The sequence below is a fragment of the Lepidochelys kempii genome, chromosome 7 (genome assembly GCF_965140265.1).
Source record: "Lepidochelys kempii isolate rLepKem1 chromosome 7, rLepKem1.hap2, whole genome shotgun sequence".
Taxonomy (NCBI): domain Eukaryota; kingdom Metazoa; phylum Chordata; order Testudines; family Cheloniidae; genus Lepidochelys; species Lepidochelys kempii.
In genome coordinates this window covers 71,975,518-71,989,046 of record NC_133262.1, presented here as the reverse complement: position 1 = coordinate 71,989,046, position 13,529 = coordinate 71,975,518, and the positions used below count along the sequence as shown (strand labels likewise).

Sequence of the window (13,529 nt, the reverse complement as noted above, 5' to 3'; positions counted from 1 at the left end):
CCCTGCTGTGGTCTCCGAAGGCTGGTTTAACTCCCAGCGCTCTACATCTGCAGGTGTAGCCATGCCCTGAGAGTCACTGCACTTATTCAGACAGGAATCTGCAACAGTAGTCAAGGGAATGGCTTAAGACAGCTTCTCAAGCTATCTGATGTGGGGGACCGGCAATTTTTTTTCCCCAATGTGCGCGCAGACCGGCAGCTGGCAGCTCGCGGACTGGCACCGGTCCACGGACCACCACTTTGAGTAGCACTGGCTTAAGAGTCTAAACAGAAAGGCCAAGATTTTCTAAAGCAATTATGAGTGCTTTACTGTATGCATATGAATAGCCTATTGACTTCACTGGGACTACCCACTTATGCAAAGTTAAGGACATGCATAAAACGTGGCTGGATCGGAATTTTATTTGACAGGTTTAAATGTTTCTAAAAATCTCAGTTTTCCAATTCAGTGATTGTTTTTTTCTTTCAGATTGAACAGTGCACAGGTATAAAATGAATTAATTCCAGGATGTCTATATCAGCTGCAGGTGTAACAGGGTCTGAACTAACTCCCTCTCTCACACATTCCTCCTCCTCTTTCACAGATATTCCCTTTGAAAAGGTTTGAGTTTAACTATAGTTGTGATGAACACAAAAAGCAGTAGGGGGATGCCTGAACTGACTATGGCCTGTGCTCTGGGAGGGGTTAATGAGACAAGTTTTCTGTGTGCACAGATTTACTATTGCATTCAATCTTTTAATTAGTGTTTTGAATCTAGCTAACATTCAGAAGCAAAAACTGTAATAGAAACACCTTAAGGGGGATTCCAGCAAAGGTTACCCAGGAAGCCTTTACAGGTTTCAGTACCAGGAAGTTTCTTGTCCTTTATAAGAAGTTTATTGTCAAAGCCATCCATGCTTAGATGTTATTGTGATATCAGAGCAGGAGTATAAAACCACCTTAATAACCGTCAACAGCAGGAAATGTGATCAGAGAGGAGGAGGAGCTGCTGGTTAGTCAGGGCAGCAAAAGTTGGGTGGGAATGGAATCAAGAAGAATAGAACACCATGGGTTCTCTCTGCCATAGTTTCCTTCTGCTCTACCCACACCATCTCCTTGTGTGACTAAACCTTAAACTGAGATGTGTAGTAGTGCCCAATCAGTGGCACCTACAGATCCCCTGGGGAATAATGAAACCACAAAAAGAGCAATCACACGACTAAAGGGCAACAAAACCCAATCTATATATACTAGCATAAAGTAGCCAGAGAGTGGCTGAGAATCTGGGACAGACACTAAGTGCGGAATCACATACATTTCTTCTTTCCCTCTAGGAAGAGATTGGTTCTTCCTGATCCGTACACAGTCATGCCATAGGATGGACAGACACACCACCCCACTGTTGAGCGGGTCAGACAGCCAAACTCCACTTCCCCAGTTTACTCTGCTATGCTCCATATCCTGATCTGTCTCCTCATTGGCTGTGCTGTGCCACAGGCCAGCAGCTCAGATCACCTCCTCCAGGTAATGGTGTCAGATAAAGTGTTAAAAATAAATAATGACAAGATTCTGTAAAGGAAGCTAACATGGAGTGTAAGTTAATTTTTTTATTGGCGTTTCTGGCTTGCTCATCCGAACAGTATCTGGGCAGCTGTGTGATTTAATATTAAGGCAATGTGAGCTTAGCAAACATGTTACCAAAGCAAGACCCTCTCTCAATCCAGTTGAAGTTTCATGATATTTCCTCCTCTCCCTCCCTCTTCTTTAGAGCACCATTCGCCCTTGGCATCCCTTTGCCTCCTGCTCTTCACTCCCTTTGCCGAACACCTGCTGTCCCTGGTGCCTTACGTCCCTGCTGAAACAGGCCCTAGAGCTACCAAATTAATGTATACCTGGGTCTGTATCCCGGGAGCTATAAAACTCAGATGAACCCAGCCACACCCTTGTTAGGCACATTAAGCAATAAAGGCCAGACCATACAGTGTCAGGAAATGAGAGCATATAGTTGCTCTGTGCGAGTATATCCCAGCTTTCTCTTAGGGGATATATTTTCCTTTGGGGTTTTGTTGAGCCTAACTGGTTCATCTGAGACATTGAGATGGTTAAATCGCCAGCACTTATCTGACCTAATGCTTTATTATGAAAATAGTTACATTCTACATATGAAAAGCCAAAGCTCTTAAATCTGACCTTCACATTTATACAGCATACATGATTTCTGGCGGGGACTTAGAGAAATGACTCTTTCAATAAAAAACTCACCAGAAATCAGCAGCACTCCTTTCTAGTTCCTTAACAGCGATTGTATTTCTTTCTTATTAAGATGAAAGGAAGGCTCCTCTTCCTGCTGCTATACAGGCAGGTTGCATGAGCAAGGTCTACAAGGAAAGACAAATAAACAAACCAAACAACCACCACCAGAACTTCCCAGTAGGCTCATCAAAGAGGCATAGTTACCTATTCAGCTGCTGTAATAAATCTACTGAGGAACGTGTGAATACAGGATACAATGAAATTGGAGGGAAATGTTAGGGTATACAGTACTTGTGGATTATTGATGAGGAGCATGTGGTGGGGGAAATGGAAGATAATTAATTATGGGGGAGATCTTCACCTTACAGATTAGGCCTTCTGCAAATATCACCCAGGAAGTCAGTTTAATACCAGAGCCTTTGGAGGAGGAATAAAAAGCAAAAATGAGGAGAACCTCCTGCCTGCCTAACTCAGAAAAGTACAACCAAAAATAAGCTCCGCTAGATTTTAATTGAGGGCCTTGGTTTATAACGACCTTTAGATAGTCCCCCTTTCCAGAGTGTTAGGATAGCAAAATTTGCTGGATTGACATTGCTGAATACTGAACCCCTTTACTCACAGCAGACAGCCACCTTATGACTAGGGAGGGGGAAAATGGTTAGTATTTAGATAAAGGTAATATTTGTATTCAGGGAGCCTAGGGCTCAGGAAATATTTGTTCCCTTCAGCGTACTCAGTTACTTACCACAGTTGCACATGCAAATGGATAGTATAGCAGGCTATAATTGTCTATTTCCATTCACAACAGCCCATTTTGCATTTGTAATTATGGATACATGTTGTGCATCTAGTTTTTGCATACAAACTAATTCCTTCTTCCTTTTCTGAAAGTTTGGTCTTGAATGTCTCTCCTCCATCATGAGTAGCTTTAACTCCCTCATGGACATCTGCTTTGTCTTTCTATAACAAATGCTAATCAGCTCTCAGGAACATGACTAGCAGGTTGTTTGACTCATCTTCAGAAATTGGACCCAGTATATTGCAATTCCAGAATTTGTGTGTGTATGTGTGTGAGAGATGATGGGAAAGCTTGTCTCTCTCACTAACAGAAATTGGTCCAATAAAAGATATTACATCACCCACCTTGTCTCTGCAATATCCTGGGACCAACACGGCTACAACAACACTGCATACAGCAAGATGAGTATGTTTTCAGTTTGGCTGCTCTCAATGATAGTCAGTGACCCAATTTCTTGGTTTACACTTTTGTAGGCTGGACAGATGGTGTTACGACTATAAGATGATTATCCCACAGCAAATCCCTGGCCTTAGTCATTCTCCCACAGAAGGTGAGTCAAGTAGAAAGTGTGACATTAATCTTCCTTCACCTGAAGACACTTATAAGGAACTGCATGCAAGACAAAAATAAACATTGAGGGATGGGCTATGACTCAGGAGCTCAAACTTCAACCCTATTCCCAAACCCATCTTTCTGCTTTTCTAGGTAGAAGAGAATGCTGTCACTCCTGCACTTACATGCTTGAGGGGATAGAATTCATACTTAGGGGATTCATGATGCATGAAGTGGAATCATAAAGAGAGCACTTAGGGCTGGATCCAGTGTCCATTGAAATCAATGGGAGTCTCTCCATTGATTTCACTGGGCTCTGGGTCAGGTTCTTAGTGAGAAGTAAGATGGCAGCACTCTTGTTGTGTGTCTGTACATTGGTGAACTGGATCAAGACTGTGGTGAGCTTACTGCCTGGAGCTTGTCCGTTCCTTGGTGGGCTCTTTATATTTCCTGGCACCAGCCCCATGTGTCCTGGCTGCCAATGTATTTTAAAATCAAAATTACTTTAAACTCAAACCTTGAAAGCAGCCAGTGTCTTCTGGGTGGAGTAGTTTCTCATTGCTCTCCCACCACCTGGGATGAGAACTTCCAGGGGGTTGCCAGTTTACCAGCAGAGCAGTATCTCCCTCCAGGAGCACTCCCTCACTGAGAGCAGGGCTCTTAAGTGCTGCTTTTCCCGCAGGGTTTTGTTTTGATTGGCTGGGGGATTAATTGGTTGATTGGGAGGGAGGGGAATCTTACCCTACCCTTCATTATAAGGCTCCTGGCCCTGGCTCCCTAAAGAGACAGCTGTCTCTTCTCATTGAGACTCAGCCTTACCTTGGTACCACTTCCTCTCTCCTATGTCTGCTCCTGCTGTCACCAGGGTTTTTGTACAGTTGGTGTTATTTGGAATGGGGTAGCCTGGGCCTCATCTGACCCCTTGATTCTTCTGTACTTAAAGGGCTGTTGACCAAAAAGCAGTGGGGTTTTTTTTTGTGCCCCTTCTGTCCTTGTATATTTCATGTACCTACTCATTGCTCTTAATTAGTATATGAACTATAACATGCTTATCCTTTGGTGGAGTAAGGGAGAAGAGAACGGATTTTGTTCCTTTACTCTGATGAGCATGCATAGCAATTAGAGGAAATGTTATCTATGTACAATATTGTTAATTCAGCAGACACAGCTGTAAATGCCACCATCTTGGCCAACAACAGGGATTGAACTGGAGACCACCAAAGCTAAAATCATGAGTCTACAACTTGAGCTAAAGAACCAAAAGCTCTCTAGCACTGAGGAGTAACAGACTTTCGTCCTCTATGGACTGAGTATAGCGGGGGGACAAACAACACACCATGACCAGTGGCTACATAATAATCTTCTTTTCATTCCTTCAGGTATAAGAGAAACATGATTGCGTACCGTTTTATTTCTTCAAACAACTGCTTTTGAAAGAAGTTAGAACCCTTCTTCCTCCTTTTCAGATAAAGACTCTTGCCTGTGTCATGATGTTTACTTTCTAATATTGCTGCTTTTACTACCCTCTTTCAAATTTCCAGTTATTGGACTATCACATGGGTCACTCCATGAATCACAGAAGCTCAGAGTCCAACACTTATTCAGGCAAACACAGGGATCAGTCAAAAATATCTTTATTGTAACTTGTAGGGTACATGGTTGTTCTGTTTAAACGTATTTAACCTAATACATTAGCCAGATAAACTAGGATAGATTTTGTATAATATATTTATTGGCCTATTTTAAATGCAGTAAGTAAAATACTTTTAGATCTAAGTAATGTCAAACATACATAATCCAAGAGAAAAGAAAGGGAAGGGAAGAACAGGTACTTGTAACTTATGTCATGTGCAGATTCTAGTTGCATGCTACTAGGTAGTAAAATACTTTAGTTTGTCCTTTCAAGGTTAGAGCCTGATGCTGAAAATATTCCTGTACTCAAGTAACTTTAGTCATGCAAGTAGTCCTACTGAGTTCAGTTTGACTATAGATGTAAATAAAGTAACTCAGATGTGTAAGAGTTTGCAGAGAGTCAGGCCATTTCATGGGAAATATTCCACAGAATATATTTTTCCACTGTTGCTAATGTATTTTTGAACTTAAGTTTTTGTTATCCAGTTTCAAACTCTCTTTCTTCCCCTTCTCCCATCAACTGGGATTGGGTTATTGTGGAAGCATCCACCATCATCATCTGTCCCAGCTGGCACTAAGTTTCAATTACATTGTTTTAAAGGGCTAATTTTTTCAGAGAATCATGTCACTTGCTTAGAGATGAAAACGAATGGGGTTAAACATTAGAGTTACTGGTTATTACTATGAAAATAATTTCTTCAGACCCATAAATGTGCATTGTGATTTTTAAAAAGTAAGTCAACCTCCTTGCCCCAAACAGATCACAGTCCAAGATACATGTATTACATTTAATTGTATTAGACACATTCATTCAACAAACTACAAAACAATGACAAAACTGAAATTAACATATGTGCCAATGAACCAGAATATTCAAACAGCTGATTTACATTTCTGATCTCTGAGATTAATGACATTTGGCACCTGCCTATCTCTGTTGAAAGCCAATTCTGTAGTTCCTGAGCATGGAGATACAGAGCCTATATTACAATGAGAATATTAAAACACCAAGCAGAAATGTAAATGTAAGAAATGATGGAACCCATCTAATGTCTGAACTGGGGACCACAGTACTTATAGTTAACTGCAAACGAGCCCTGCCAGTCAGGTTTGAGTGCACTTTCTGTTGTCCTTATTTTTCAATCCCTTGGTATCATTCTATTCCACCCTTTCAAAATGTGCTTTTGTTTATGTGCCATGAAATACTAAATTCAAGAGTGCTTCAGAAAGGACAGGGTTAAATAATTAATGTTAAGGGGTTTTCTGAATATTGCTCATCAACCAAATAATGCCATTCTCCTAGAGATAAGGCATCTGCATTTTGGAACTTAATCTAAAGCCCAGTGAAGTCAGTGAAGAGCTTCCCGCTGGCTTTGTATCAGGCCCTTAATGAATACTTCAAATTGACCTGTTTGCCCCTGTGTTGTGGTTCTCAGCTCCTGCTCAAAAGGGGGAGCTCTCTCTCACATGGGAGAAATTCAGCTCTCTGGAAAGGGCCAGCAGAAATTCTAAACACACCCATGTAAGACTTAAAGTGTTGCCTTGGTGGGCTTCATTCAGGTCCTCTGCATAGAGGCAAATTTCAGCACCCAGACATCTGTCTAAAATTGTGATCCGTTTGCAGATCTAAAATAAATCATTTCCAGAAACGTGGATTTAGGGAAAAAAACTGAATGACTACACGGAAAAACAAACAGTCCCTCCCCAGCACAGGTTTTTGTGCCACAATGATGTCACACAGAGTGGTAGCGTGGAAGGCTTCTAGCCAGATCTGTTCGCTCTACCACTTGTTGGGAGAGATCCACTAATGGAATGGAGGGCTGACGTGTAACTGTGGAAATCTTGAAGACCAATGACAGTCCACTTCACAGAAAGGCTTTAGCACCCCAGCTGGAGAGTTTTAACCGTATGCAAAGGAGAGGTGAGAACTCTATGAATGGATGAACATTAGTGACTGAAAAGCAAATACACTCCTGATTCCCCCACAGAGGGCCCCAAACGAAGTAAAAGCATTATGAGATGTGGCAGCAGCCAGACTGCCATGGACCACAGGCCTTTTACGCGCTGCTGAAGCTGTTCACTTTAACTCTGAGGAAGCGGTCCTGTTTTCCGAGGCAGCATGGGTTTTTTTTTTAAGGGATTACATGGTCTGCAGTGGTGTCTCTTTAGTTGGCCAGCCATGTCTGTAAAACACAGATGGAAAGGAGAGAGAGAAGGGAGGCAATGTTTAACTACAAGCATACAGAAATGTGTACATTTTTAGCAACAGAACACATTGAAGCCTTTACCTTGTCTCAGAAAATTCAGTCTTTGGATACCAACCTGCTTCATTAGAATGATTGACACCAGAGTCTGATCCACAGTCTGCTGAAGTCAGCTGAAAGTCTCCCATTGACTTGAACAGGCTTTGGATCAGGCCCTGACAGCCTACTATTAAGAACATCAGTGATCTGAAAATATCCTGTTACTTTATATACACTAGACGCCAAAAGAAGAAGGATTGGCTATTTTAGGGGATTGATAATAGAATGCAAAGTCTTTCACCATTTGGCTGATGGAAGTGACTAATTCCCAATGGACAGATGTCCCATCATTGAAACTGCCATTGTATTTGTCACTGTTGTTGGCCGTCTCCGCAGAAAGGCAAAGGACTGGATGAACATAGGGACAAAACTACCCTCTCACTCTAACCCATGACTCACAGCAAATGAACTGGTGCATGCTGGCTTACCCCCACCTCGCACTCTAGCCCACTTAGAAAGAACTATCTGGTGGACAATATTGCATGTTCTGTACTTTCCATCATTTTTATTGCCTCAGTTTTGGTATTAGAACTATATTTAGGCAATCAGGATCTTTGTTAAAATTTAATCTGAAACTGGTTGCTTATTTTCCCCCTAAAGTCATACTTACTATTTGGATCCCCAGATCTGGTTGCCTGACGTTTCAGGCTATGTCTACACTAAGGCCATTGCAGACATAATCCCAGAGTAACTGTATAGATACAACGTACACTGCAATAGAAGAAGATTTTCTGCTAGGATAGAAACATTATTAGCTCCCTGAATGACACTAGCTATGCTGACAGGCGCACTCTTATGTCGGCATAGCTGTGTCTACGCTGGGGTTTTTGCTGGCATAGCTATGTCAGTCCAGGAGATGGTTTATTTCACACCTCTAACTGACATAGCTATGCTGGTAGTTTTAAGCATAGACCAAACCTCAGATGAGTATGACTTGAGCTGGGGAAAAAGCAACAGGAGTCAATGAATGCTTAAGGAACAACTACCTTGTTTGTGTTCAAAATGTCTTTAAAAGTTTTAAAAAATCATTCGTACTTAAAGAGAAAGCAGCAGGTAAGCCTATGACACAAGATCTACCATTACGCCAGTATTCAATATCAACACAAAAGAGATGGGCCTGGGCTGGGAAGTTCAGATCCGGAATCATATATGAATGCTGGTCTGACCAATTTTGACAAGACTGAGCACTAAAGTTTGTCTCTGGATCAGGATCAGAGTGGGTTCAGATCTGGTGGTTTTGTATAGGTGAACCTATAATTAAGAGGCACACTTTGAGCACTGGAGAAAGGGGAGCTACTGATAATTATTTATTAATTATTTGTACAACAGCAGCAGCAGGCGGCTCATTTTGCTGGGAATTGAGCAAACCCATACTCTGAAGAGATTACAATCTGACTATGTAGCAAAAGACAACAGAAAGATACAGACAGACAGACAGACTGGGGAGCCACGAGGGAACAGTGAGAGTTAAACAATGCAAGAAGCAGAGGTCACAGCACACCAGCTGTCAGTCTAACCATCAATGAGTTTTTGTAGGCATCATGGCAGAGGAGGAATTTAAGGACAATGTGGTGGCTTTGTAGATTTTTATGAGGAGCTCTTTCCATGGACCTCTTTTTCCCAGCAGAGCCCTCTCCAGTGATCCATGAAACCTATGGGTATTTGCACATGGAAGAATTTGTAAAGGGGCACACTGAAAAGGCCCTCACCTGAGGGACATTCTACTCCATTAGCACCTCCAAAAACCAATCAGAAAAAGCAAATGACTGTTTTACAAATGGAGTTTGAAATACTTGTCAGATCTTCACACCCTAGAAGATTTCTCAGACATATTAACAAAGACTGGAGATTTCAGTTCAGTGCTCTGGAGACATAGTAGATTCAACCAGAATAAAGCATCCATTCCCGCCTATCCCAACCAGCAGCAAAGAATGAACTCTTCCTCTCTTTGACCTACATTGAAAAGGAGAATAACAATGCCAAGTGTGTTCAGGCTTGCCTAGGAACGCACTGGCAATGCTGCAGGGCGTAACTGCATCAGTATCCAGAAAAATCCTCTGACTCTATTCCACACAATAATTAAACCATATTCTGAGAGAATCACATCTTCACGCTATGCAGATAAGATGGAATTGGCACAATCCCCAGTTTGCCAAGTCAATAAAAACAATCATATTCCTCTGGTCACAGGAATGATCCTGTCAGGTGCTTAGTGTTCTTGGCTTACATTGTACAATCTAGTGTACACAACCTCTCACTGGATCAAGCTCATGCCACTAGGTGAAATAAGCCTTCCATTTGAAAGTATCAGTCACATTCACTGATTAAAAGAAAACTCCAGAGGAATACAACATATGAGGACTTCTAGCTAGCTCATCTAAATACAAAGAAGAGTAAAAGTACTTAAAGAAAAAAACTAATATAAAAATGAAAATTAGCACACACAGAATGCAACTATAGTAATAAATTGATGATGATAGGACTGAAAGATCAGCCCCTCATAGGAAATTAAGAGCAATCAGATTATTGTAGGTAGGTCAAGTTCTATACTTAAACAAAAAAGGATTAATTTAACCAAAGTTAAACCTTAACAAAACCTTTAACAAAAGATTAAGCCTAAATAAACAAATTAACCTTAACAAAAGGTAAATTTAAGAAATTTAAACAAAAGGGTAATTTCAAAATTAATTTGAAAAAAAATTAAAATTAAAAACTTTATTCTGCAATATTTACTCTAGCCCTTTATATATGTAATGATTTCTAAAGACTACAGAGACTGATCTGCAAAGACCTATGCATGTATTTCACCTATGTTAACGAGACCACTGACATGCAGAAAAGCAAGCAGGGAGTATTCTCAGGAGCAGGGTTTTATTTTGGGTCAACCACCACCATTCACCAACTAGTAAAATGGAGACAAGTGTTTTGAAAAGCAGCTTTGAAACTGTATTTCTTCTTTAGGAAATATTTCTTTAGCTGCCAAACGTATCGTTAACTAGAACTAGGAAAATACATCAATACACGCTTTGCGTGTTCGCATTTTGTGAACATCCCAACAAGTGAGCTGACTGGCAAGAATGGGCAGGTAATACAGGAAATTTTAAACAAATAAAAGAGAATGCACAAAGTGAATGCTTAGTCGCAGATGTGAATACTTACACTGAGATCCTAACTGTGGCTATGGCTACACCTGGAGCGGGGGGTGTGATTCCCAGCTCAAGTAGTCATAGTTGGGCAAGCTCTCATTGAGCAAGTGCACTAAACATTGCAGTGTCACCACAACAGCATGGCAGTAGTGAGTGGCAGCATGGGCTACCCACCCCATGTATACCCAACACCTGCTATCATGGCTTCTCTACTATTTTTAGCATGCCAGCTCTATGACAGCTAGTGCGTGGGACTTGTGTTTGCACTCAAGCTGGGAATCCCACCCCTAGCTCCAAAAGTAAGATGTAGCCTCTGACAATAAACACCAATACCCTCAAAAATACCATAGAGCTATGGTCAAGCTTTTAAAAAATGACTGGTGATTTTGGGTGCTCAACTAGAGACACCTTAAAGTAGCCTGATTCGCTGTGGGTGAGTGGCCAGTATTTTTCATTTTTGAAAATCTTGGTCTCTGCATCTTACTGACCAACACAGCTTAAATTGTGAATACTTTCATGTCTTGCTCATGCTAAACAGTGTTCCTTTCCTGTTTCCCTATGGAACATGTGCTTCCAGTGTGTCACAGCAGGAAATGAATCTTATTAGAAACAGTTCAGTTCCTTCTGAATATGAGCGTGCTCCTGCCCACACAATTCTTAAACTTTTCTGCTAAGGCTGAGTTGGATATTTGTGAGCTGCAGGGTGTGGGGCAAGCTGAACAGAAACAAAATAAAAGTTGTATTTGATTTACAGAGATGTGCTTTATTTAATCTATAATAAAATATGCCCTGAGAATGCCGTGGACATCTAAGGGGGACCTGAGCAGACAAAGGACAAGAGAAGGACCATGCAAACCACAGAATGACCTAATTGCTATTTGTGCGTTCTCTTTTTTTCTTATTTATAAGAAACACCGATGTCAGAAAAATCTTACACCTGCCCTCAAAACAATAGCAACACTTTTTGCATAGCAGGTACTGATAGATGGTCATTACACATTAAAACAGGAGTGTATTAGCCTTCTCTGATTGTTTTATTCTGTGGCCTAAAGTGGTTTCACTTCTACTCACTCTTGTGCTGTGCAGACAGGTATAATAGCCAAACAGCAGTGTGCATCCTGGTGCTCAGATATCAGTGGGTAGGGGGCAATATATGAACCTCAGTGGAATAAAACAACAGTCATCTTCTCCTCAGCCTGCTCCTTTTTGGCGGGGGGGGGGGGGGAAGGGATAGCTCAGTGGTTTGAGCATTGGCCTGCTAAACCGAGGATTGTGAGTTCAATCCTTAAGGGGACCATTTAGGGATCTGGGGCAAAAATTGGGGATTGGTCCTGCTTTGAGCAGGGGGTTGGACTAGATGATCTCCTGAGGTCCCTTCCAACCCTGATATTCTATGATTCCTCTTATATATATATATATATATATATTTATTTATTTCCTTTACACACCCACTCTTTTAAAACTTGTACCCAAGCTCAAGACTCCAACATATTATGACAGGAGTTAGGAGGGAGATGGGGAGAAAAGGCTAAAAGCTTGATAAAGGACCATGTATGGAAGAAAGAAAGGTGAACTACTCATGGTGATATTGTGATGGATCCAAATTCCTGTAGAACACTGAAGGTTTGAGGATAGCTGATTATACTGAGAAGAGCACACACATCTCATACCAGTAATACTAAAGTTTTCTGTTGTTCCTCTTTCTATTGAACTAATACTAACACTTAAAACTTATCTAGCAATTAGCATCTTCAAGTGGAGGCAGTGTTATCCACTGGATATGGCACAGGACTGAAAATCAGAAGACATGGCTTTTATTCACAGCTCAGCCTCTGATTTATTGCATGCTACTGGCAAGTCACTTAACCTCTCTGTGCCACATTTTCCCTGTTTGTACAGCGAGGCTAATACTGCTTACTTGCCTTTGTGAAAGTGCTGTCAGATTTACAGATAAAAAACACTATGGTGCTAGATATTATGATTAATTTATAAATACCAAGAAATTAATCTACCTAAAACTCAGATATATTATTATTACCTTTGCGAATTTTTGGACTCCGTCTGCAGCAGTGTTTTCGACTGTACCGACCTAAGGGTGAAAAACAACATGTTGCCAAAGGATATAGAGAATATAATAAACGTGTGTATGTCTGAATATAATCTATAGATACTGATGTTATTTCATTTATAGAAAATCTGAGCAAAGATAGCTGGAGCTTTACTGCAAAGCAGAACACATAGTAAAAGGATCATCAAAAGCAATGCTTCAGTGTAGAACTTGATCACCAGCAGGAAACAGGAATGGAGTTTGCTGCTCACCCGTCATTGCTAGTTGATACAATTGGCTAAGTACTGTAAATCACAAAGATTTTCTCTCTCTCTCTCTCTCTCTCTGAAATGTCAGATGCTGGCAGTCAATACAGTCAATGCATGACAAACTGCTTTAGGCAAGTTTCAGAGTAGCAGCCGTGTTAGTCTGAAAAGGAGTACTTGTGGCACATTAGAGTCTTTGACTGGGAGTAGATGTGTCATTACACAAAGTAAAACTATTTCTCCATGTTTATTTCCCCCTGCCCCCCCATACTGTTCCTCACATGTTCTTGTCAACTGCTGGAAATGGCCCACCATGATTATCACTACAAAAGGTTCCTCCCCTGCCCCCGCTCTCCTGCTGGTAATAGCTCACCTTACCTGATCACTCTCGTTACAGTGTGTATGGCAACACCCATTGTTTCATGTTCTCTGTGTATATAAAATCTCCCCACTGTATTTTCCACTGCATGTATCCGATGAAATGAGCTGTAGCTCACGAAAGCTTATGCTCAGATAAATTTGTTAGTCTCTAAGGTGCCACAAGTACTCCTT

General features: G+C 41.2%; 1 long non-coding RNA gene across 1 annotated transcript; it reads left to right on the top strand.

Moving 5' to 3' along the window:
- Nucleotides 1-1,335: 1,335 nt before the first annotated feature.
- Nucleotides 1,336-5,535, top strand: LOC140915323 (uncharacterized). The gene is made up of 3 exons (XR_012160132.1): nucleotides 1,336-1,503; nucleotides 3,505-3,581; nucleotides 4,963-5,535. It is a non-coding gene; the product is annotated as an uncharacterized lncRNA (long non-coding RNA).
- Nucleotides 5,536-13,529: the final 7,994 nt, after the last annotated feature.